Source organism: Nicotiana tomentosiformis, chromosome 6 (assembly GCF_000390325.3).
Source record: "Nicotiana tomentosiformis chromosome 6, ASM39032v3, whole genome shotgun sequence".
Taxonomy (NCBI): domain Eukaryota; kingdom Viridiplantae; phylum Streptophyta; class Magnoliopsida; order Solanales; family Solanaceae; genus Nicotiana; species Nicotiana tomentosiformis.
In genome coordinates, this window is record NC_090817.1 from 72,946,653 (window position 1) to 72,971,411 (window position 24,759).

Consider the following 24,759-nt stretch of genomic DNA (forward strand, 5'->3'; position numbering starts at 1 on the left):
ATTACCAATAGTAACCACACACGAACGATAGACATGATCTACTACTATAGAATCTCTCACCGGATTAGATACACACACAGAAGCACTCAGAGAATCACAAGGCACAACCAAATATGAAGCAAAATAGGAGGACACATAGGAATAAGTAGATCCTGGATCAAATAGAACTGAAGCATCTCTATGGCAAACTGGAATAATACCTATGATCACAGTATCAGATAACTCGACCTCAGGCCTAGCTGGAAAAGCATAAAATCAGGGCTGGGCCCCACCACTCTGAACTGCGTCCCTGGGACAGCCTCTAACTGGATGGCCTCCATCTCTAACTGTCTGACCTCCACCTCCAATGGCCTGACCTCCACCTCTAATGGCCTGACCTCCACCTCTAGTTGCCTGACCCCTACCTCTAGCTGGCTGAGCAGGCGGTGAAGCAACCAATGCCGGTATGATGGCACAAGAAGCTTGCCGAGATATGTTACTCATCAATCTAGGGAAATACCTCCTGATGTGACCAATGTTCCCACACTCATAACACACATGCTGATGTCGTGGCTGTTGAAGCTGAAGCTTACCCAAATGGTCCGGATAACCACTGCAGTAACTCTGGAGTGGCGGTGCACTGACAGGAGTTGAATGTGCACTAAATGATGGCTGTCCATAGTAAGGCATAATAGGACTGCGACTCCCTGAAGCACCGGGAGATACATAAAGTGCTGAATGAAACGGTCTGGGAGGATGATCCCTACCAAAATTACCCCTGCCTCCAGACGAAGCACCACCGAAACCACCAAACTGACTAGGCCTCTTATCAGACCTCTGCCCTCTCTCCTGTGCAAGAACAATATCGATCCTCCTCGTGATATTAGCAACCGCCTGAAAAGAAATCTCGCTTCCAGTATCCTTGGCCATCTGAAGCCTGATAGGGTGAGTGAGTCCCTCAATAAACCTCCTCACTCTCTCCCCCTCAGTAGGTAGTAAAAGGAGAGCATGATGGGCCAAATCCACAAAATGGGACTCATACTGAGTAATAGTCATACTGCCATGCTGTAGACGCTCAAATTACTTGCGAAATTCCTCTCTCAGTGTGATAGGAAGGAACTTCTCTAGAAATAGCTAAGAGAACTGCACCCATGTAAGTGCAGGCAATCCAACTGGTCTGGTCAATGTATAATCTCTCCACCATCTCTTGGTGGAAATCATCATCTGAAATACAGCAAAATCAACCACATTGGTCTCAACTATACGCATGTTCCACAGCACCTCATGGCAGTGTTCAAGATAATCCTGTGGGTCCTCAGAAGGTGTACCACTGAAGTGAACTGGAAAGAGCTTAGTAAACTTATCCAGTCTCAATAAGGCCTCAAAAGACATGGCGGGCCTATCACCGGTATGTACTGTAACAACTGGCTAAACTACCCCAATTAGCGGGGCTGCTAAAGCCTGATTCTGGGGAGCCATCTGCTCCGGAGCGGGAGTAGTGGAGTTTGTGCTCCTCCCCTAGCCTGTGAGATGGCTGGTGCCACTGGAAATGTACCATTCTGGGCCACACCCTCCATAAGACTTACCAAACAGACTAGAGCGTCCTGAAGTACTGGAGTGGCTATGAATCCTTCCGGGACCTGAACTAGTCCAACTCCTTCCGGGACCTGAACTAGTCCAACTGGTATATTCTGAACTGGAACCTCCTTCTCAAGGTCCACCTGAGGTTCTTCAACAGGTGCAGCTACTCAAGCTCTGGAATGGGCTCTACCTTGGCCTCTGCCTCGGCCTCTAGCATGACCTTGGCCTCGACCTCTACCCCTAGCCATAGTTGTCACTGGGGTTCTGGTCCCTATCCATCGATAGAGGTATTACGTGTTCTAACCATCTGCGAGAGAATAAGAGTAGAATGGTTCAATCATCGATGATAGAATAAAATCGCACGACAGAATAAGAAAGAAGTGATATTATTCCTAAACTTCATAGCCTCTGAGAGATAAGTACAGACGTATCCGTACCGATCCTTCAGACTCTACTAAGCTTGCTCGTGACTCGTGAGACCTATGTAACCTAGTGCTCTGATACCAACTGTCACGATCCGAAATTCCCACCTTCGGACCGTGATGGCGCCTAACATTTCACTTGCTAGGCAAGACAACGTTAGAATAATATTAACTAATTTTTAAATAATTTTTTTAAATTATTCATAACAAAGAAATAAATGCGGAAGTAAGGTCTGAAATGTAGTGAATAATTCATAAAAATAACGATGTCTAAATACCATCCCAGAATTGGTGTCACAAGTGCATGAGCTTCTAGAATAATACAAATAAAGGTCTGAATAAAATAAAGCTGTCTGGAAATAAACAAACAACGAAAGTGAAGTAGACGGGGACTTCAGAACTGCGGACGCCGTGCAGTTATACCTCAAGTCTCCTCTGGTAGCTGAAATCCGAGCAAGTCTATGGTACGCCGCTGGGACCAACTCCGAAATCTGCACAAGAAGTGCAGAGTGTAGTATCAGTACAACCGACCCCATGTACTGGTAAGTGTTGAGCCTAACCTCGATGAAGTAGTGATAAGGCTAAGGCGGGTCACTTACATTAACTTGTACGCAATATTAGTAACAACAACAAATAATAGAAATGAATCAGGTAACTCATTTAATATAATTCAAGCCAACTCAGCAGTCATAACCAATTATCATTTCCATCAATTCTGTTACAGCGCGCAACCCGCTCTCAAAATATATTCACATTCAATTCTATTGCAGCATGCAACCCGCTCTCACAATATATTCACATTCAATTCTGTTACAGCGTGCAACCCGCTCTCACAATATATTCATTTTCAATCCTCTCATATAATTATTTTTAATCAAGTATATATATATATATATATATTGACTTTTAAATAAGTCTATTGCGGCATGCAATCCGGTCCCCCAAATATTGACTTTTAATAAGTCTGTTGCGGCGTGCAACCCGATCCTCCAATATGAATTTTTAATAAGTCTATTGTGGCGTGCAATACGATTCTCCAATATATCCATTTCAATCAGTTCTGTTGCGGCGTGCAACCCGATCCTCCAATATATCCATTTACCAATTCTTATAGAAGAAATTTCTCCAATAAATACAACAATTAATATAAAATTATAAGACAACAAGCATACAATAATTATGATTTAATTATGAAACAAACAATGACAAATAGCAAATTATTATGGAAATCAGAGAGAAAATAGGCAGTTTAATATTTAATATGCTAAATGTCAAATAACAATTAAGACACATAATTCAAATAGCATGTAACAATTAATGCAGGAATTCGAGAATTACTATTTGACAAAGAATAGGAGAGAAATAAATATTATAATAATTAATTCATGATTTAAAATGATTTATGAATTTTCAAGTAATTATACAAACAATTAATTTGACGGCATATAGACACTCGTCACCTCGCCTATACGTCGTTCACATGCATTACACATAATAAATAGTTTAAGGGTTCTATTCCCTCAAGTCAAGGTTAACCACGACAATTACCTCACTTTGCAAATTCCAATCAATTACTCGATCTCAACTTTTTCTTTTAAATTTGTCTCCAAAAGCTTTAAATCTATTCATAAACAATTTAATTTACTCAATACGAATCATAGGAATTAATTCCATATGAATTTTCTAATTTTCCGGATAAAAATTCGAAATTTATTAAAATATTCAAATCTCGGAAAAACTTATGAAATTTGAATACCCGTTCTGATACGAGTCCAACCATACAAAATTTATCAAATTTCGATGTAAAATAAATCATCAAATCTTAAATTTTTGTTTTTGGAAGATTTTATAAAAATCTGATTTTTCTTCCAAAATTTCACGGATTTATGATATAAATGAATATGAAATCATGAAATATAATCAATATAGGATAAGGAACACTTATCCCAATGTTTTCCCGTAAAAATCGCCGAAGAATCGCCTTACCCGAGCTCAAAAATTGGAAAACCCCATTTTCAGAACTTAAGTTCTCTTTTTCAGATTTTTATTCATCGCGATCGCGGAAATTCGTTCGCGATCGCTTAGAACAAAATTTGCCCGGGTTTGTTTAACACTACGCGATCGCGTATAAGGCCATGCGATCGCAGAGAACAATTTCTCAACCCTACGCGATCGCGTACAGGTTTATGCGATAGCATAGCACAATTTCGGTGCTTTAGCTTCTGCCTCATTCCTTCTTCGCGATCGCAGCTTTGAGCTCGCATTTGCAGTGCACTGGGAGCTAGTCGTTCGCGTGCCTAATTTCGCGAATGCGAACAGTAAAACTCACGGCTTAAAATTTTCTCTTCGCGATCGCAGGAATGGCTTCGCGATCGCGAAGCACAATGCACTAGATGACAGCAAAAGCTCAATAATCAGATTTTTTTAAGTTCAAAATCATCCCGTAGCCTATCCGATACTCACCCGAGCCATCGGGACTCCAAACCTTTCACGACCCAAACTAACCCCTGTCATGATGGCGCCTATCGTGGAACTAGGAAAGCCGACTCATTTTCATAACAAACCAATATTTTCATTTCAAAGAAAATTTCAATGTTATTTAACATAAAAACCTTCGTAAAGGAGTTCAAATCAAAATAAAAGTGCGGAAGAAAAAGCCCGACATTAGGGTGTCACTAGTCATGAACATCTACTACCATTTGTCTGAGTACGCCAACTTAGTAACATGAGTACGCCAACTCAGTAACATGAGTACGCCAACTCAGTAAGTAACAATAATAAATAAAGACTGAGCAGTAGTGACGAGCAATAAAGCATATCAAGTTCATATCACAAAAATTCAGTAAAGTACAGCATGCTTTAAAAATCAGTGTTTGAATCAAATCATCTCGTTTAAACCCGGTTCCAGTAAAAATCATTTAAAGATATTTTTCAATAGTTTTTGAAACAGAGGAAAAATGAAAAGGTGAGCAAAAATGAAGAAATCATAAACAGCCCCTCGGGCAAACCTCACAATCACTCTTGCCACTCGGGCATACCTCACAATCACTCTTGCCACTCGGGCATACCTCACAATCACTCTTGCCACTCGGGCATACCTCACAATCACTCATGCCTCCCAGTCACTCAGCACTCGGCACTCGCACTCAGTAGGTACCTGCGCTCACTGGGGGTGTGTACAGACTCTGGAGGGGCTCCTTCAGCCCAAGCGCTATATCAAGCCAAATCATGGCATAAATCACTCAAGCCCTCGGCCTATATCAAACATGTTGCGGCGTGCAGCCTGATCCCATGAATATGCAACATGCTGCGGTGTGCAGCCCAATCTTATAAATATCCTCACAAATAAGGCCCTCGGCCTCACTCAGTCATAAACCTCACAAGCCACTCGGGCATTTCAGTAAAATAGGGCATTCGGCCCAAAACATTTATATGCATCAAAATAGAGTCATAAAAACGAGTTATGCGGTAAACAAGAATAATCATGACTGAGTATAGATTTTAAATCGAAAACAATGAGAGGAAATAAGAAAAGGCCCCTAAGGGTCCAAACAACACTGGCACAAGGCCCAAATATGGCATTCAGCCCAATTTACAGAAACTCTTTCTAAAACATATAAGTATCATATAGTTTCAACAAAGTATGCAACTTTACAGTTGCTACGAGACGGACCAAGTCATAATCCCCAACAGTGTACGCCCACACGCCTGTCACCTAGCATGTGCGTCACTAAAAATAGTAGAATGATACAAAAATCCGGGGTTTTATACCCTCAGGACTAGATTTACAATCGTTACTTACCTCAAACCGGTCAAATCTATACCCCGCAATGCTCTTGCCTATGGACTCGGCCACCAAATGCTCCCAGTCTATTAAAAAAAAGCACAATACCATCAATACGCGCTAATGGAATGAATTCCACAAGAAAAGCTACAAAAATTAGACCAAAACCCGAAATTGGCTCAAACCCGGCCCTCGGGACCACGTCTCGAAATCTGACAAAATTTATAAAATTAGAAAGTCATTCACTCACGAGTCTAACCATACCAAATTTATCAAAATCCGACATCATTTGGTTCTTCAAATCCTTAAATTACTTCTCCAAAAATCCCAAGCCCTAACCCCTCATTTTCACTAATTACATGATTAAACAATGGAAAAATCACCATATATACGAGTATTAGGGCTCAAGCAACTTACCTCACTGATAGCCCTTATATCACCCTTCAAATATCACTCTAAAAGCTTCAAAAACCTACTTGAAAATGGTGGAAATAAACCAAATTCACGAAGGGTTCTATTTATGGTTTCTGCCCAGGTTTTTCGCACCTGCGGAAAATTTCACGCTTCTGCGCCACCGCGCCTGCGGAAAAATCCATCGCAGATGTGGAACTCACTTAGGAGCCCAGCTTCCGCATCTGCGGCCCAAAACCCCGCACCTGCTAAGGCGCACCTGCGCGTTTCCTCCGCATCTACGAAGCCTACCCAGCGTCCCCCTTTCCGCATCTACGCCCCACGTTTCGCACCTGCGGGCTCACAGATGCGACCTCCAACTCGCACCTACGTATCCTGCCTAGCCCAGCATTGCTCGCTCCTGCGGACTTCCCATGCGCACCAGCGGCCTCGCACCTGCGACTCTTCCTTCCGCATGTGCGGAAATAGCAGAAGCAGCAGCTTCAGCTGCATTTTCCAACTTCGACAAATCCGTTAACCACTCGGAATCACCCCAAGGCCCTCGGGACCTCAACCAAAAATGCCAACAAGTCATATATCAACATACAAACTTAGTCGAATCTTCGAATCACTTAAAACAACATCCAAACAACAAATTACCCTCGGATTCAAGCCTAAGAACTTCCAAATTTCCAAATTCGGCAACCGATGCCGAAACCAACCAAACCACGTCTGAATGACCTCAAATTTTGCACACACGTCACAAATGACACTAAGAACCTATTTCAACTTCCGAAATTCCGTTCCGACCCCGATATCAAATTTTCCATTTCCGACCAAAATCGCCAAATTTCCAACTTCGCCAATTCAAGCCTAATTCTACCACGAACCTCCAAAATTTATTCCGGACGCACTCCTAATTCCAAAATCACCTAACGGAGCTAACGGAACCATCAGAATTCAAATTCGAGATCGTTTAGACATAGGTCAACATCCGGTTGACTTTTCCAACTTAAGTTTCTACTTAAAAGACTAAGTGTCTCAATTTACTCTGAAACCACTCCGGTCACGAACCAACTAACCCAATATAACATAATATAGCTGAATAACACAAAATGAAGTAGAAATGGAAAAAATGGGGCTATAACTCTCGAAACGACCGGCCAGGTCGTTACATCATCCCCCTCTTAAACATCCGTTCATCCTCGAACGGGTCTAGAAATATACTTGGAGTCTCGAATAGGCATGGATATCTGCTTCGCATCTCCCACTCAATCTCCCAGGTGGCCTCCTCCATAGGCTGACCTCTCTACTGCACCTTCACTGAAGCTATATCCTTTGACCCCAACCTTCGAACCTGCCAATCCAAAATAGCCACCGGCTCCACATCATAAATCATATCACCCACCAACTGAACCGTGCTAAAATCCAAAACATGGGATGGATCTCCAATATACTTCCAGACCATGGAAACATGAAACACTGGATGCATATTCGACAAGCTGGGTGGCAAGGCAAGCTTATAAGCCACCTCTCTTATCCTCTGAAGCACCTCAAAAGGCCTAATAAATCGGGGGCTCAACTTGCCCCTCTTCCCAAACCTCATAACACCCTTCATGGGTGATACCTTCAGCAAAACCTTCTCCTCAACCATAAAAGACACATCACGGACCTTCCTATCCGCGTAGCTCTTCTGCCTAGACTGCGCCGTGTGAAGCCGCTCCTGAATCAATTTCACCTTATCTAATGCATCCTGGACTAAGTCTGTACCTAAGAGCCTAGCCTCACCTGGCTCGAACTATCCTACAGGAGATCTACACCTCCTCCCATATAAAGCCTCGTATGGAGCCATCTGAATACTCAACTGATAACTGTTATTATATGCAAACTCCGCGAGTAGAAGAAACTGGTCCCATGAACCCCCAAAGTCAATGTCACAAGCGCACAACATGTCCTCTAATATCTGAATTGTGCGCTCGGACTGCCCGTCCGTGTGAGGGTGAAAAGTTGTGCTCAACTCAACCTGAGTACCCAACTCTCGTTGTACTGCCCTTCAAAACTGCGATGTAAACTGAGTGCCCCTATCTGAAATGATAGAAACTGGAATACCATGCAGGCGAACAATCTCTCGGATGTAAATCTCAGCCAACCGCTCTAAAGAGTAAGTAGTACCAACTAGAATGAAGTGTGCAGACTTGGTCAGCCGATCCACAATAACCCAAATAGCATCGAACTTCCTCGAGTTCCGTGGGAGCCCAACTACAAAGTCCATGGTGATCCGCTCCCACTTCCACTCTGGGATCTCTAATCTCTGAAGCAAGCCACCCGGTCTCTGATGCTCATACTTAACCTACTGACAATTGAGACACCGAGCCATAAACCCAACTATATCATTCTTCATCCGCCTCCACCAATAGTGCTGCCTCAAATCCTGGTACATCTTCGCGGCACCCAGATGGATGGAATACTGCGAGTTGTGGGCCTCCTCAAGAATCAACTCTCGAAGCCCATCTACATTAGGCACACATATCTGGCCCTGCATTCTCAACACGCCGTCATCACCAATAGTCACATCCCTAGCATCACCTCTCTGAACCCTGTCGTGAAGAACGAGCAAGTGGGGGTCATCATACTGATGCTCCCTAATACAGTCATAAAGAGAAGACCTAAAGACCACACAAGCCAATACCCGACTAGGCTCCGAAATATCCAATCTGACAATTTGGCCTGCTAAGGCCTGAACATCCAATGCCAAAGGTCTCTCTGCTGCTGGAAGATATGCTAACCTCCCCAAACTCTCTGTCCGGCGACTCAAAGCATCGGCCACCACATTGGCCTTCCCCAGATGGTACAGGATAGTGATATCATAGTCCTTAAGAAGCTCCAACCATCTCCACTGACACAAATTAAGATCCTTCTGCTTGAACAGATGTTGCAGACTCCGGTAATAAGTATAGATCTCACAATGAACCCCATACAAATAATGACGCCAAATCTTCAAGGCTTGAACAATGGCTGCTAACTCAAGATCATGGACATGATAGCTCTTCTCATGGGTCTTCAACTAGCGCGAGGCATAGGCGATCACCATACCCTCCTGCATCAAAACACAACCAATGCCTATCCTCGAGACATCACAATACACGGTGTAAGAACCTGAAACTGATGGCAGAACTAACACTGGAGTTGTGGTCAAAGCAGTCTTGAGCTTCTGAAAGCTCTCCTCACAGTCATCCGACCACTAAATGGAGCACCCTTTTGGGTCAATTTGGTCAAGGGTGATGCAATAGAATAAAATCCCTCCACAAAGCGACGGTAGTAACCCGCCAAAACAATAAAGCTACTAATCTTCATGGTTGAGGACGGTCTGGGCCAACTCTGCACCGCCTCTATCTTCTTCGGGTCCACCTGAATACCATCACTGGACACCATGTGCCCCAAGAATGCTATTGAACTGAGCCAAAACTCACATTTGGGGAACTTTGCATAAAGTTTCTCCTCCCTCAATCTCTGTAATACAATCTTCAAATGCTGAGCATGCTCCTCCTAGCTACGAGAGTACACCAGGATGTCATCAATGAATACAACAATGAATGAGTCCAAATAGGGCTGGAATACACTTTTCATCAAATGCATGAACGCTGCTGGGGCATTGGTCAGCCCAAAAGACATCACCAAGAACTCATAATGGCCATATCGGGTCCTGAAAGCTGTCTTAAGAATATCTGAATCCCGAATCTTCAGGTGGTGATAACCGGACCTCAAATCAATCTTGGAGAACACCCTTGCTCCCTGAAGCTGGTCGAATAAATCATCAATACGAGGTAAAGGATACTTGTTCTTGACTGTGACCTTGTTCAACTGCCTGTAATCAATACACATTCTCATGGAACCATCTTTCTTCTTCACAAATAGAACCGGTGCACCCCAAGGTGACACACTAGGCCGAATAAGCCCCTTATCAAGGAGTTCCTAAAGCTTTTCTTTCAATTCCTTCAAATCCACTGGTGCCATATGATACGGTGAAATAGAAATGGGATGAGTGCCCGGCACCATATCAATACCAAAGTCAATATCCCTATCAGGCGGCATGCCCGGAAGGTCTACAGGAAACACATCCAAAAAATCACATACCACCGGAACAGAATCAATGACAAGAGTCTCTGCATTAACATCCCTTACAAAGCCAAATAAGATAGGCAACCCTTCTCAACCATGCGCTGAGCCTTCAAATATGAAATCACCCTACTTGGTACATAATCCACAGAACCGCTCCTCTCAACCCTCGGAATTCCCGGCATAGCCAACGTCACCGTCTTAGCATGATAATCTAGAACAGCATCACATGGAGATAACCAATCCATACCCAATATCACATCAAAGTCGACCATACTGAGCGGCAAAAGGTCTACTTGGGTCTCCAGACCCCCAATAGTTACCACACATGACTGATATACGCGGTCCACAATAATAGTATTGCCCACAAGAGTACAACATGTACAAATGAAACTAAAGACTCACAGGGCATATCTAGAAAATGGGCAAAATATGAAAAAACATATGAATACGTGGAACCAGGGTCAAATAATACTGAGGTATCTCGGTGACAAACTGAGACAATACATGTAATCACAGCATATGAAGCAATAGTGTCTGGTCTGGCAGGGAGGGCATAGAAACGGGTCTGGCCACCCCCTGATCTGTCTCCCCCTCTAGGGCGACCCCTAGCTGACTGACCTCCACCCCAAGCTGACTGGGCGGGTGATGAGGTAACTGGTGTTGAAGTCAGAGGCTGACTCCTCTACTAAGATATACCTCCATGACGACGAGGAAAATCCCTCCATATATGCCCAAGCTCCCCACACTCAAACCAACTCCCTGGTGCTGGTGGCAGGAACTGAAGGGAATCCCTAGCACCGGGATGACTGGTAGAAGAACCTGGCATGGAAGAGCCCTGAACAGGTGGAGCACGGGACAAACTCTGAGCTAGAAGGGCACTAAGTGATGAGTGGCCCTGATGAGAACTGTGAGAACCATGTCCAGATGATGCACCACGATGAAATGGCCGAGCTGACTGAGCCTGTCTGAAATGACGACCTCTACCGTGCTGGGACTGACCCCCAAAAAGAGCACCGCTGAATCCACCCTGACCAAGAGGCCTCTTGGCCTCCCTATCAACCCTCTCCTAACCGAGAACCATCTCAATCTCCCGAGGAATGTCGACAACCTCATCAAAAGTAGCACCCGAAACCCTCTCTCTGGTCATGAGCAACTGTAGCTGATAAGTGATACCATCAATAAACCTCATGATCCTCTCCCTGTCTGTGGGAACCAACCAGATCGTATGATGGGCCAACTCGGAGAACCGCATCTCATACTGTGTCACAGACATATCACCCTAGCGAAGCTGCTCAAACTGCATGCGCAGCTCCTTTCTGCGGGATCGAGGTATGAACTTCTCCAAAAAGACCACGGAGAACTGTTGCCAAGTAAGGCGTGCTGTGCTAACAGGCCTATGCCTCTCGTAAGTCTCCCACCATCTAAGTGCAGCCCCGAAAAACTGAAAAGTAGTGAAGGAGACCCCACAAGTCTCTAGAATACCAGCAGTACGGAGAATCCTCTAACACCTGTCTAAAAAGTCCTGAGCATCCTCTCTCTCTATGCCACTGAAAGGTGGTGGCTGGAGTCTCCCAAACCTCTCCAACCTACGCTGATCATCCTCAGGCACAGCAGGAACCATATAATTTTGAGCAACAACAACCGGCTGGGCTGGTGATGCCTCTAGTGTCTGCAGTCCTTGAACAACCTGCTCGGGTGTGCGAGCGACGGGAGTCTAAGTGCCTCCTCTGGCCTGAGAAGTGGTTGCGGCCGTCGAGATAAAGACCGCCTGAGCAAGGCCGGTATAGGCTGTCAGAATCTGAGCTAGGGCCTCTTGAAGGCCTGAAATCACAATAGGCACAGGTGATTCCTAAGCTGGTGCATCAACAACTGGAACCTGGTCCTGACCTGGGACAACTGGTGGATCTGCAGGTACTGCCCCAGCTGTTGTACGGGCTACACCTCTGCCCCTACCACGACCTCTACCGCGGCCTCGGCCTCTCGTGGCCCTAGTTGGTGGTACTGGTGGCTGGCCCTCCTGACCGGTAGTACGAGTCCTCACCATCTGTGAGAGAATGAAACAACAGATGTTTAGTTAGTAGAATCAACAGATTTGCACGACAAGAATTCAAGAATGTGGAATCTTTCTAAAGATTCTACAGCCTCTCGAAGATAAGTACAAACGTCTCCGTACCGATCCGCAAGACTCTACTAAACTCGCTTATAACTCGTGAGACCTATGTAACCTAGGCTCTAATACCAATCTGTCACGACCCAAACTAACCCCTGTCGTGATGGCGTCTATCATGGAACTAGGCAAGCCGACTCATTTCCAAAACAAACCAATATTTTCATTTCAAAGAAAATTTCAATGTTATTTAACATAAAAAGCTTCGTAAAGGAGTTCAAATCAAAATAAAAGTGTAGAAGGAAAAGCCCGACATCGGGGTGTCACTAGTCATGAGCATCTACTACCATTTGTTTGACAATATCGAGACTACCATAGTTTGGAAAATAGCTAAATACAACTAAAGGAAGATAAGAGGGAGAAGAGCAGGGGCTGCGGTCGCCAAGCAGCTACCTTGCTATCCCCGAGAAAATCTGCAACCAGAATAATCAGCAACCGCTACCGTGTCTAGCTACACCTAGATCTGCACACAACGTGCAGGGAGTAATGTGAGTACGCCAACTCGGTAAGTAACAACAATAAATAAAGACTGAGCAGTAGTGACGAGCAATAAAGCATATCAAGCTCATATCACAAAAATTCAGTAAAGTATAGCATGCTTTAAAAATCAGTGTTTGAATCAAATCATCTCGTTTAAACCCGGTTCCAGTAAAAATCATTTAAAGATATTTTTCAACAGTTTTTCAAACAGAGAAAAAATGCAAAGGTGAGCAAAAATGAAGAAATCATAAACAACCCCTCGGGCAAACCTCACAATCACTCTTGCCACTCGGGCATACCTCACAATCACTCTTGCCACTCGGGCATACCTCACAATCACTCATGCCTCCCAGTCACTCAACACTCGCACTCAGTAGGTGCCTGCACTCACTGGGGTGTGTACAGACTCTGTAGGGGCTTCTTCAGCCCAAGCGCTATGTCAAGCCAAATCATGGCATAAATCACTCAGGCCCTCGGCCTATATCAAACATGCTGCGGCGTACAGCCCGATCCCATGAATATGGAACATGTTACGGCATGCAGCCCGATCTCATAAATATCCTCATAAACCAGGCCCTCGGCCTCACTCAACCATAAACCTCCCAAGCCACTCGGGCATTTCAGTAAAATAGGGCATTCGGCCTAAAACATTTATATGCATCAAAATAGAGTCATAAAACTGAGTTATGCGGTAAACAAGTATAATCATGACTGAGTATAGATTTTCAAACAAAAACAGTGAGAGGATAATAAGAAAAGGTCCCTAAGGGTCCAAATAACACTAGCACAAGGCCCAAACATGGCATTCAACCCAATTTACAAAAACTCTTTCTAAAACATATAAGTATCATATAGTTTCAACAAAGTATGCAACTTTATAGTTGCTATGGGACGGACCAAGTCACAATCTCCAACAGTGCACGCCCACGCGCCCTTCACCTAGCATGTGTGTCACTAAAAATAATAGAATGATACAAAACTCCAGGGTTTCATACACTCAGGACTAGATTTACAATCGTTACTTACCTCAAACCGGTCAAATCTATACCCCGCAATGCTCTTGCCTCTGGACTCGGTCACCAAATGCTCCTAGTCTATTAAAAATCAGCACAATACCATCAATACGCGCTAATGGAATGAATTCCACAAGAAAAGCTACAAAACTTAGACCAAAACCCGAAATTGGCTGAAACACCCCCTCCCCCCCGGGCCCACGTCTAGAAATCTGACAAAATTTAAAAAACTAGAAAGCCCGTTCACTCACGAGTCTAACCATACCAAATTCATCAAAATCCGACATCGTTTGGTCCTTCAAATCCTTAAAGTACTTCTCCAAAAATCCCAAGCCCTAACCCCTCATTTTCACTAATTACATGATTAAACAATGGAAAAATCACCATATATACGAGTATTAGGGCTCAAGCAACTTACCTCACTGATAGCCCTTGAATCACCCTTCAAAAATCACTCCAAAAGCTTCAAAAACCGACTTGAAAATGGTGGAAATGAACCAAATTCACGAAGGGTTCTATTTATGGTTTATGCCCAGGTTTTTCGCACCTGTGAAAATTTCACGCTTCTGCACCACCGCACCTGCGGAAAAATCCATCGCAGATGTGGAAATCACTTAGGAGCCCAGCTTTCATATCTGCGTCCCAAAACCCCGCGCCTGCGAAGGCGCACCTGCGTGTTTCCTCCGCTTCTACGAAACCTGCCCAGCGTCCCCCTTTCCGCATCTGCGCCCCAGGTTTCACACCTGCGGGCTCATAGATGCGACCTCCAACTCGCACCTGCGCATCCTGCCTAGCCCAGCATTGCCCGCTCCTGCGGACTTCCCATGCGCACCAGCGGCCTCGCACCTGCGACTCTTCCTTCCGCAGGTGCGGAAATAGCAGAAGCAGCAGCTTCAGCTGCATTTTCCAACTTCGACAAATCCGTTAACCACCCGGAATCACCTCGAGGCCCTCGGGACCTCAACCAAAAATACCAACAAGTCATATATCAACATAAAAACTTAGTCGAACCTTCGAATCACTCAAAACAACATCCAAACACCAAATTACCCTCGGATTCAAGCCTAAGAACTTCAAAATTTCCAAATTCGGCAATCGATGCCGAAACCAACCAAACCACGTCCGAATGACCTCAAATTTTGCACACACGTCACAAATAACACTACGAACCTATTCCAACTTTCGAAATTCCGTTCCGACCCCGATATCAAATTTTCCATTACCGACCAAAATTGCCAAATTTCCAACTTCGCCAATTCAAGCCTAATTCTATCACGAACCTCTAAATTTCATTCATGACGCACTCCTAAGTGCAAAATCACCTAACGGAGCTAACAGAACCATCAGAATTCAAATCCGAGATCGTTTGCACATAGGTCAATATCCGATTGACTTTTCCAACTTAAGTTTCTACTTAAGAGACTAAGTGTCTCAATTCACTCTGAAATCACTCCGGTCCCGAACCAACTAACTTGATATAACACAATATAACTGAATAACATAAAAAGAAGTAAAAATGGGAAAAATGAGGCTATAACTCTCGAAACGACCGGCGGGGTCGTTACAAAACCAAACATGCACCCAAGTCATAAAACATCATATGAACTTGCTCGCGCGATCAAATCGCCAAAATAACACCTAGAACTACGAATCGGACATCAAATCAAAGGAAGTTTTCAGGAAAACTTTAAAACTTATATTTTCACAACCGGGCGTCCGAATCACGTCAAATCAACTCCGATTCTCACCAAATTTGGCAGACAAGTCATAAATATTATAGTGCACCTATATCAGGCTCCGGAACCAAAATACGGACACGTGGTCAATAAATCCAACATCAGTAATTTCTTAAAAATCATTAAGCTTTTAAGCTTTTAATTTTTTATCAAAATTCCATATCTCGGGCTAGGGACCTCGGAATTCGATTCCGGGCATACGCCCAAGTCCCAAATCACGATACGGACCTACCGAAATTGTCAAAACACTGATCCGGGTCCGTTTGCTCAAAATGTTAACCAAAGTCAACTCAATTGAGTTTTAAAGCTCTATTTCACATTTTAATCCATTTTTCACATAAAAAAAACTTTTTGAAAAATTGTACGGATTGCGCACGCAAGTAGAGGAATGATAAATAGTGTTTTTTGAGGTCTTAGAACACAGAATTACTTATTAAATTTAAAGATGACATTTTGGGTCATCACAAGTTACTACAAAATTATAATTATCAAGTATTCAAGTGAAGTGTGGTATCAATATTCAATATCATCAAATATCAAGTATCAGTCTATCAACTGAAGTTTGATATCAAATTTAGTGCGGCATTCGGAAATTCCGGTACACTCGTTCCATCTCTTTCTCTTCTTTGGTGTATATTTTTATTTTATTATTTAAAATTATTAATTTAATTTACATAATGGATTTATTTAGAGCAGCCAAAAAAATGTGTACTAGTAGGGGTGGTGGTAGTAAGAGTAAAACTTCTAAAAAATCAAGAGGTGGTGCTGGTTCTTCTAGTAGCTTTACACATATTTTTGAAAGTTCAGCTGAAAATTTAAATGTAGATTATGGGCGACTTCAAGAAATTGTGGTACAGATAATAATTTAGATGATATTCAATCACCTGGTAATCTTGAAACACCACCAGCTACACCTGCTAATGCTAGTCAAACTCAAAATACTAGGGATGGAGGTCGTGGTAATACATGTAGGCCTCCCCTCCCTATTAAGAGGAATCGAAGATTAAGAAGTAAGTGTTGGAATTATTTTGAAAGACTAGAAGAAGATAAAAATTATGTAAGATGTCAAATTTGTAAGGAAGTTTATAAACATGAGACCGGAGGATTATAAACTTGTAGAGCTGATATCTTTAGGCTCTTTGGACAATATCATACATATATCCGTTATTTGTTCGCTAGTCTTTCTTGTAGAGTTTCTCTTACTTATGATATTGGTCGTGCTGTAAATGGAAATGATTATTTAACTGTTACATGTCATTGGATAGATGATAATTTTTATATGCAAAAATGTATTATTGCTTTTAAATATGATGAAGATCAAAGTCATACCGGTGCATTTATAAGTAATACTATTCATGAAGTTGCTATATTTTACAACCTTGCAGAAAAAGTTTTGTGTATGTCATTTGATAATGCTTCTAACAACAATGCCGCTATTACAATATTAAAATTGCATCTACACCCACCACTTCATGAAATATTTCATGTTAGGTGTGCATGTCATATTTATAATTTAATTGTGAAAAGTATCCTTGAATTATTTAGAGATGAGATCACTTTAGTTAGAAGAGTTGTTGGTGTAATTCAAGAAAATAATAGAAGTGCTAGATTAAATGCATTTTAGGAAAAATATGTACAATATGGACTAAAATCAAGACTCATGCCTGAAGAAATAGTTACTAGGTGAAATTATACTTATTTATTCTTAAGATGTTGTTATAAATATAAAATGCCTATAACTGAATTTACTAATTCTCATTGTACCAATCCAAATCGTTTGTTAACATCTAGAACTTGGGATGTCATTGAAGATGTTGTAAAAGTTTTACAAAAAAATTATGTGGCTACACTTGAGTTTTCTGGAGCTTATTATCCTGCTATTGCAAATGGTTTAGTTCATATTGCTGAAATTTCTCTTTTACTCCATAATTTGAAGAAGAAAGAAGGATATACATCTATTGTTGAATCTATGCTAGATAAATTTAAAAAATATTTCTACCCAATTCCCTCTATTTACCTATTTGGTGCTATTTTAAACTCTTCTATCAAAATGGCCATTTGTCTCCAATTAATCACTGCTTTATATGTTTATATGGATATTAGACCAACTGAAACCCCTGATATTGAAACTTGTATTTCTGATCTACACAAATATTTACAAACTTTATATAATTATTATGCTAACATTGTTGATAATTCTGCTGTTGTAGATGCAAATATTCCTTCAAGTTTAATTTCAACATCTGCATTCGGTGCTTTGGAGGATAATGATGGTGTTGAAGATTATTTAATTTAGTCTACACTAGGAGAGCATCAACAAATCAGTAGCAGGAACATTGATGAGCTCAAATTCTACTTGCAAAAGTCACCAGAGTCACGCACAAAGGAATTTCTACCGTTGGATTGGTGGAGGAGCAACTCAAATCAATTTTCTGTTCTTTCGGCCATGGCTCGAGACGTGCTAAATGTGCTGATTTCAACAGTCGCATCAGAGAGCGCATTTAGCCAAGTAAGGCAGCAACTAGGAGATACCCGTCATTCATTGGGCAGTAATGCTTTGAAAATTCTAGTATGCTTCAGAGATTGGATAAGATCAAAACGACGAAATCAAGAGCGTGAAGAGGTAGATGAAGCGGAGGCCCAAGAAATTAGATATATAATAGTTTATGGTTCCGATTTAAGCAATGCCGGAAATCAAGAACCTCATGTTGACATGGATGAACGTATAAAAATGATGCAAAGCATGTAATGTACTCTTTATTTTTTATAATTGTTGTAAACTTTTAATTTGCAAGTTCAAAAGTTAAAAAATCAAATTAGAACTTGCAAATTAATTTGAATTATTATTTATTATTCAATGAAAATACAAAACGAAAGCTTTCGAAATTTGATCCTTACATATTGCCTATTGGTCTTATTAAATAATTTTTTGTAGCCACTTACTTTCAAATTTCAATTTTAAAATTTTAAAATTCAAATTTCAAATTTAAAACTTTAAACTTTAAACTTTAAATTTTAATTCTAAGCCTTAAAAGTTTGCAAACACTTAAGTATCAATAACATTGAATAAGAAAAATAAAATATACTAAAAAAAAATTGAGCCAGCCCGGTCCGGACCCGTTAAGCACGAACCCGGACGGGCCCACCAAAACCCGAAAAATCACAGCCCGGAACAATAACCGGACGGGCTATTTTTTTTTTTGTGTCCAGGCCGGACCAGCCCGTCCGGTACGGTTAACACCTTTACAAAAAAACAAATTGATTTGTATAGGACCCAAAGCATGGACATTGGTGGCTTGAATTGGGGTCAGGATTATTAGTAAGATACTGGCCTTCATTTTTGTTCAGCCATTTGCAAAACCATGCAAGCATGATACAATTTGGAGGAGAAATAGTGAACTCAAGATCAATGGGATTTCACACTTCAACACAAATGGGAAGTGGTCATTTTGCAGATGAATTAAGGCTTTGGCAAGGCATCCTATTTCAGAAACTTGCAATTGGTTGATTGGGACAATAACTTGATTCCTTTATCAAACCTTCATCTTTTAGCTGACAATCCTAATTGCTATGACATCAAAGCTGGAAAAAATAATGTTTGGGGTGATTATTTTTACTATGGAGGTCCTGGTAGGAATTCAAGGTGTCCATAAAAAATAAAATGCTACAATATTCTTGGTGATCTTGTAGAGTATCCTATTGTTCTGACTCGCATCTTTTTGCCTCTCTTTCTGATTTTAATTTTCTCTTTTTTACTTTATTATATTTTTCTTTGTATCCCTTCTTACGATAGCCTAGAATTAGAGGGTCCCCGAAATTTTAGAAGAAATTTTCTGCTCCTAACATTTCAGTATATTATCACTATCTTTTTACATAGCCATGTAAATTTTGTTAACAATAGCATACAAATAATGTAATGTAATGTAATGGTTTCTTTAGCATCATGTGATCTCTGTCTCATATTTTCCTTTTAGTCTTTTTCAATAAAATTGTTTGTAGATCTGTACAATCACACACTTCTGGTATATATAATGGCCTAAATATCCTTAACCAGCCATCCTGAGAAACCAAAGCTATAGCATCTGTCTTATTCTGTACCAGTGAGACTAAAGATATCTCAAGCAAACCTAAGTAATTTTTAAGGTTTTCAAACGTAAGTATATTCCGGTTATATGTTCTGTTAGTTTGCATGCAGGAAGCACAGGAAAATACAATAAACTGGCGGAATTCCAACTTATGAACCTTCCCAACATAATAATTTACTAATAATTGGAGCTGAAACCAAAGCTTGCAGACAAAGGAGAAGCATATTTAATGGAAAATAATCAATATATCACATAGGCCACCAATATATATGTAAAAAAATTGCAGAAATATGACACTTTTTGGGTGGTCTTTAACGGCAAAACTTTAAGGTTAAAAGTCGAAAGTGTTACCTATGGGCTAGCAAGGGATAACAGTTGTTAAACTTGAAATTCTGCTCATAGAGCAAACGGGGACAAAAATTCAAGACCGTCCACACTTTGAGGGCTATTTTATGCGCTTCACCCATATATGTTGGTTTGTTATGATAAGAGAAGCTATTGAGGCCCATTAAAAAGAAAAAAACACGAATTTACGTTAAGTGGACACCTATTTAAATTTTGTCCATAATAAGAACACTCTTAACCATTTAAACGCTCACCAGGAATTCCTTATTCTTCCTCTTTTTGTACATCTTCTTCTCCTGCTTTTTCCGTAAAAATAGCATGGGTTAGCCAGTTTTCGGAACGGTAATTGAAAAATGGGGCATTTGCATCTATACCCAATTTTTGGGTCAATTTTTAACTTATACCTGCTTTGCAAAAAATAATTGCAAGCATACCCACTTTTCGGGTAACTTCAGACATACGGGCCTGAAGTAGCAAAAATTTATGTCTGAAGTTTGAACTTCAGAATGTTTTGCCTGAAGTGTAGCAAAACTTCAGATAATTTTGCCTGAAATTTGACCTTACTTGCAAAGGCAATCACGCAAACTTCAGTTCATAGTGCAATGGCAAACTTCAGCTCAATAAAACTACAGCATGTTTTGGCTGAAGTTTTTGTTTTGTAATTGCTGAACTTCAGCATTCTAGGAGCTGAAATTTGTTTTGTAATTGCTGAACTTTAGCATTCTAGGAGCTGAAGTTTGTTTTGTAATTGCTGAACTTCAGCATTCTAGGGCTGAAATTTGTTTTGTATTTGCTGAATTTCAGCATTCTAGGAGCTGAAATTTTTGTTTATATTTGTTGAACTTCAGCATTCTTAGAGCTGAAGTTCTAAGTCTGCACACGGAAATGAGGAAGATCATCTTTCAAAAAAAGAATTCAATAAAGAACATATTGTACATAAACGAAATAGTACTAAACAACAATGAATTTAATAAATCATGATTAGCAGCGATTGATGTTGTTCATTTCAAAGATTAAAGAATGAAAAATATTTTCGACATGAAAACAAGTTACTACAGATAAATTAAAACCAAAAACCAACGTGCCTCTAAAGCTAAAATATCTAAGAGGTTAAATTATTGTAAATCCAAACTGAACATGATGGGACAAGCAGATATATATGAATCATCAGGCTAGAACGCATAACAATATCTCAAGTTTCAGCATTCAGAAAACGAAGGAGGGGGAGAAAGAGACCTGAAGTTGTTTAAAAGTGGGTATAAGTTAATTTTTTTAAAAAAAAGTGGATATAGGTTAAATGGGGCGACCAAATAGGGCGCCCCGTGCAATTTTTACTTGAAAAATAGCCAGCATTTGCAAAGTCATTGAAATATAGCCACTATTTTGCTACAACACGGACCGGTCCAGCATAATATACTGGAGATTGGTGCACCTGTGTATGAATTCCAGCATACTATGCTGGAACTCCAACACACGAAAAGTTCCAACATAATATACAGAGATTGGAGCACTTGTGTATGAACTTCCAGCATATTATGATGGACCAGTATATTATACTGGAACTCTAGTATATTATGTTGGAGTTTCAGTATATTATACTAAAACTCTAGTATAATATACTGGACTCCAGTATATTATACTGGAATATTTTTCGGATTTTGAACAGTATTTTCGTTCAAATTTATCTTTACATGAAAAGTGGCTAAATTTTGATTACTTTTGAAACGATGGCTATTTTTCAATTACCACTTGTAAATATGGCTATTTTTAAATTTCTCTCGCTTCTTCCTCCTCCTCTTCCATATTCTTTTTCTTTGTCGTATAAACTATAGAGATTTTTACACGATAAGACTCTTAAAAAATACGTATTTATATTAATGTTACTATATATGGATTATTCCAATAATAGCAGATTTTATTACAAATGTAGCATATTTAAATGAAATACTAGAATTTAATAGTAACTCATTCATTTTCTAATTGTTCTCGAAAACAAGGAATTATGTTTAAATTATTGATATCTTATTTCTCTCTCTCTCATTCATAAATAATAAGTATCATTTTTTTCATTTCAAAACTCTAGCAGCCACTCTACCATTGATTCTCCTTCTTCTCTATCGTACCCAAAAGTTTCATAATCACCCCTCCACCGTGAACCTCCATCTCTACATAATAATCATCTGAGTGTTGCCCTTCAACAACTCTGTCACACCTCTAAAAATATGGGCAGATCCAGATCCAGTGTGAGAGTTACGGGTTCAATTGAACCCATAATTTTCGACGCGGAGTTGAAATTTATGTATAAAAATTCATTAAAATTACAAAAATAATAGATTTGAACCCATAACTTTAAATATATAATGGGTTCAATATTAAAAATCTTAAAAATTGAACCCATAGAATTTAAATTCTGGATCCGCCTCTGTCTAAAAAGAGCACTTCTTGACCAATGTTGTAGTTGTCACGATAACGAAAAATTATATATACTATCAAACTATGAAAGCTTATCACATATATACTATTAACATCTTTTTTAGATATACACAGAAAAACATAAAAGGCAAATATACGGGCTACCATCATTATACCATTTTGTACAATAATGATACACATTTTAACTCAAGCAAGATATCGTCTAAGTTTTTTTAATTATACCAAACCTATAAATAATTTAAAATGTATATTATACCACATATATACCTTATATATTTCCACTTAATATGTGTATTTTATATTTTTCAGAATATAAGGATGTTATGATAAATATACATGATTTATTTTAATATTATACCATATTATTAATTATACATGATTTATATTTGTATGCATATTAGTTTTCGTTGAAAAATGGATATATTGAAATATTAATATTCAAAATTAAAAATTTTAAAATCTATAAGTAATTTTAAATTAAGTTTTTATTGAAATAAATGAACAACATTGTATAAGTTAAATAACTATTAGTGGGGTATAACTTAAAAATTAATAAAAATATAGAACACGTTGAGTGAATGTATATTTCAATTCAGAAGAGTAGTCATCACTTTAATATTAAGAGGGTGTTTGGCTAAGCTTATAAGTTGGTCAAACTGGCTTATAAGCACCTTTTGGCTTATCTACGCGTTTGGTAAACACTCAAAGTGCTTATAAGCTAAGTGCTTATAAGCTAAAATCAGCCATAAGTCATAAGCTGGTCACCCCCAACTTATGGTTTTTCAGCTTATAAGCACTTTTAGTTTGACCAACATTTTCACTAGTTTATCCTTAATAATATTTTCTAATTCACAAAATACTTTTTTCAAAATAAATTTCTTGACTTTCTCTTCATTCCATATTCGTTATTAATTCTTTTCTTTACAAAGAAATTTTTAATCTTTTGAAAAAAATACAAGGGTATTTTAATCATTTTAACAAAAGAATAGCTTATCAGCACTTTTTAATCAAACACATCAACTGCTTATTATCAGTTTCAGCACTTCTATCCAAATACGTAAATGCTAATTTTAAAAATCAATTTCAGTACTTAAAAAAACTTTCAGCACTACAAGCTTATCAGCTATTTACAATCAGTTAATCCAAACGGGCTCTAATTCATAAAAGTTCAATAACTTATTTGTGGATTGGTAAGATTTATGTATCATTAATTAGTATGCCTATTTTAGTGAAATTCGGAAGAGCGCTTAGTTTTGGATGGAAGTCATCATCTTTCTTTTTATTTTTGCTTAAATTTATTAATTATTAACTAGCATCCCTATGTTAATGGGACTGAGTGATTTCTCTTTTAGGTAATATAATTATTTAGTTGTCATGTATGTAAAATACCTATTACTACTAGGTCTTTGAAATTTTTTCTTAAATATTGGCTATTTATATTTTTTCCTCTAAATGATAAGTACAAGGCTAAAATTAAAAAATAAAATCAAGTACAAAATTTTGGTGATCATTAGGAGCATTAAGCAAAATTTTGGCTGAAAGTTATTTTCTCAAATTTCTTTTAAACGGGATTAAAATTTAAATGATGACATCGAATGACCCTATTCATGCAAATATCATACACATATAATACATAAATTATGCATATATTATACCTCCACCGGCTATTTTTAGTTTAAGTGTTTGAATGAGCGGCTATTTGGGTTAAATTTTCAAAAAAGATCCAACAACTGGACACATACAGTAAGGTCCACTAAACAAGAACATGACTTTTTATCAAGAAAAAATTTAATCAGTAGAAATTAAATAAATTCAAATACAGATTTGTTGCATGGATTAGTTGTTTTCCTTGGTAATCAAGATGTCAATGTCTACTAGGTCAAGTCAAGGTATCAGATAACCTCTTGATCATAAATAATTCTGAAAATATAGAAGAAAAGAAAACATTACAGTAATATTCGAATCTCATCAAGTGAGAGGGACCAAACCAATCTTTTTCAACTGCTATTTTTCATATATTTACCTTCTGTTTATGGGTTTGTTTGGATTTAGTTAACTGCCCGTCAATTGCTTACTCAACAAACATGAGATCCCCTTATTTTCCAAAAACAATTGGACAACAAATCAGAGAAGAAGTTGTAATTAAATTGCATTTTTCATACTTAACTTATAAGGGTTATCAATTTCTACCCTACTTTTTCATTTATGTTAAAGTTTTGGTGGCT

General features: G+C 39.5%; 1 pseudogene; it reads left to right on the forward strand.

Moving 5' to 3' along the window:
• LOC138894205 (protein neprosin-like) overlaps positions 1-19,324 on the forward strand; it is a 32,768-nt pseudogene extending 13,444 nt beyond the window's left edge.
• Positions 19,325-24,759: the final 5,435 nt, after the last annotated feature.